The sequence below is a fragment of the Glycine soja genome, chromosome 13, assembly GCF_004193775.1.
Source record: "Glycine soja cultivar W05 chromosome 13, ASM419377v2, whole genome shotgun sequence".
Taxonomy (NCBI): Eukaryota; Viridiplantae; Streptophyta; class Magnoliopsida; order Fabales; family Fabaceae; genus Glycine; species Glycine soja.
The window spans coordinates 1,505,056-1,508,377 of record NC_041014.1 but is presented as its reverse complement, the minus strand read 5'-3'; the positions used below and the strand labels follow the sequence as shown (position 1 = coordinate 1,508,377).

Below are 3,322 nucleotides of genomic sequence, written 5' to 3'. Positions count from 1 at the left end.
TAATGTGCAGAACCAAAACGGTAGACAACATCAGGTTGACAACGAAATTAAACAGTATCTTGATTGCCGGTATGTGTCAAACATATCTTCTTAAATGCATAACATTCATCTACACACAACACACCCTTCGTTTATGGTTTTCATTGTTTGGATAGTCTTCTTTTGCTTTTTATATGTTCAACTTCCATATTTTTGTGTTTTTGTCTTTATCTCATATATTATGGTGTTCTCTGGAAGGGTATAAATTATTATATTTAATTCAGGACATTTTTGTCTTTATCTTTCAACTTCAACATTACTTGATAGAAATTATAATATCAACCATATGTTCATTAAATGCATAACATTGACCTATACACAACACACCCTTTATTATTACATCAATTGACCTACTTCTTATGTGTTTATGTTTTACTAATCATCCTCTAGGTATGTTTTGCCCCCTGAAGCATGTTGAAAGATTTTTGCATTCCCTATGCATGGACGTGCACCAGCAGTTGAGCATCTCTATTTCCACCTTGAAAATCAACAGCTAGTTTACTGGACAGACAACCAACAAATTGGGACAGTACTATCTAAGAGTACCATCAAAGAATCAATGTTTACAACTTGGATGCATTCAAATAAAATATACCATGACGAAAGGGATCTTACTTATCCTGAATATGTGTCCAAATTCGTTTATGTTGCACACAAGAGATGCTGGCAGCCAAGAAAACAAGGAAATACAATAGGGAGGCTGATATGGGTACCCCTTCAACTGGAGAGTTGTTTTACATGAGGATGATTTTTTCCTCCGCTAAAGGCTCACAATCTTACAAAGATATCAGAACAGTAGACAATGTTGTCTACCATACTTTTAGAGAAGCATGCTTTGCAAAAGGTTTCCTAGGAAGTGATCAAGAATTTGTTGGTGCTTTGCGAGAGGCTAACACTTGGGGAACTCCACACTTCCTTCGAAAGTTATTTGTCAACCTGCTATTTATGAATACAATGGAGAGACCAGAATATGTGTGGCAACAAACTTGGCGATGGATGGCAGATGATATTGTATTTAATCATACAAGTCAAGGTAATTTCGTAAATCCTAAATAACTATATACAATTCATAGGAAACAATGTACTTGCTAACAATGTGATTATTTTACTATTCATAGGCATTCAAGTCACTGACAAAGAAACAATGCATCTTTGTTTGACTCAAATTGAAAACATGCTACAAGCCAATAGGAAAAGTCTACGAGATTTCCCTTAAATGCCATATCCTATAGGCTATGCTGCCAACCCACACCAAAATAAGCTCATCTACAATGAAATGACTTATGATATGGAAGTTTTGGCTGTCGAATTTAACAGATGCTATCACTCAATGACAGGTACGTACACCCCATTTCAGTTTTAACTCACAAAATATTCATTCCCAGCAATCCATACTATTAATTATGATTTTTACATTACTAATTTCAGATGAGCAGGCTTCTATTTTTGATAATATTATGTGTGTTGTTGCAAGTCAATTAGGGGGAGTTTATTTTCTCTATGGATATGGTGGGACTGGCAAGAAATTTATGTGGAAAACTTTATCATCTGCTATGCGCTCTAATGGAGGCATTGTTTTAACTATTGCTTCCAGTGGGATTGCTTCATTATTATTGCCCGGAGGTAGAACAACACATTCTAAGTTTTCCATACCTGTGCCTGCAACACAAAATTCAACATGCAATATTCATCAGGGGAGTGACTTGGCTGAATTGTTGCAGAGGACAAAGTTAATAATTTGGGACGAAGCTCCAATGTGTCACAAATTTAGTTTTGAGGCACTTGACAAAATCTTAAAAGACATCATGCACAACGACAGACCTTTTGGGGGAAAGGTTATCGTTTTTGGTGGTGATTTTCAACAAATATTACCTGTTGTTCCAAGAGGGAGTCGCTCTGATATTGTCCATGCATCTCTAAATGCATCATACATTTGGAATGATTGTCAAATTCTAAAATTGACAAAAAAATATGCGCTTGCAATCCAATCCTTCTAACCATAGCAGCACTCATGAACTCAAACAGTTTTCTGATTGGTTACTAGACATAGGTGATGGCAAACTTGGCCAACCTAACGATGGACATTGCGAAATCACCATCCCAGATGAGTTTCTTATAATGGATTTTGAGGATCCTATCCAAGAAATTATTGATACAACATATCCAGATTTATTACAAAACTACAACAACGCAGATTTCTTGCAAAAGAGAGCTATCCTAGCCTCTACAAAAGATGTTGTTGACAAAATAAATGACTATGTCCTGTCTTTGATTCTTGGTGACGAGAAAGAGTATTGTAGTGCTGATAGTGTTAACAAATCTGACGAACTACTCAATCCTACTTTTGGAGTACTAACACCTGAGTTTCTTAACACCTTGAAAACATCAGGGATACCTAATCACAAGCTAAGAATCAAGATTGGTACTCCCATCATACTACTCTGAAATTTGGACCAGGCAGATGGTTTATGCAATGGAACTCAGCTAATTGTCACCAAACTTGGAACCAATGTAGTTGAAGCAGAGGTAATAACTGGACACAATGTAGGTCATAGGACATACATATCAAGAATGAATATGTCTCCTTCCGATTCTTCATGGCCATTCAAATTAATTAGAAGACAGTTTCCATTCATTGTTTCATTTGCAATGACTATAAACAAGTCTCAAGGACATTCCTTGGCACATGTTGGATTGTATTTGCCAAACCCAGTATTTTGTCATGACCAACTATATGTTGCACTTTCACGAGTGCAAAGTAAAAAAGGGCTACGTATTCTTATTCATGATAAACAAGGCATTGCAAAAAATACTACCATTAATGTGGTATACAAAGAAGTATTTGCAAACTTATAAACAATTATGCTTACCAAATTGTTATACTTACAAGTCCTACATATTTTGTTGCACATGTGTTGGTAATATTGAAATAGGAGTATGAGCCCGGGCGTCAGCACGGGCAAAAGACTAGTTTGTGTAATTTCCAACTCTTTCACTCAATTGAACGACTGTACTTATGTAATACAAAACTAGTGTCCAAACATGACTTCTACCAAGAAAATACATGCAAAATGACACAAAAACTCACACAAAATACCACCGAGAAAGTGTTTTATTAGTAATACTCGAGTTCAATCCTTGACAAAAATAATTCTTTGTGAGACTTTACTTACCTCCAATCGAATTTTGGATTAATTCGAGTGAATGTCTTTCTCATGATGCATCGGATGATTAAGAAAAAGATATATTATCAAGAAATGATTTAATTAATTAAAAAATATGA

At 35.5% G+C, this 3,322-nt stretch overlaps 1 pseudogene; it reads left to right on the top strand.

Annotated features, from left to right (window-relative positions):
- Positions 1–699: 699 nt before the first annotated feature.
- Positions 700–2,895, top strand: LOC114382669 (annotated as a pseudogene).
- The last annotated feature ends 427 nt before the right edge of the window (positions 2,896–3,322 follow it).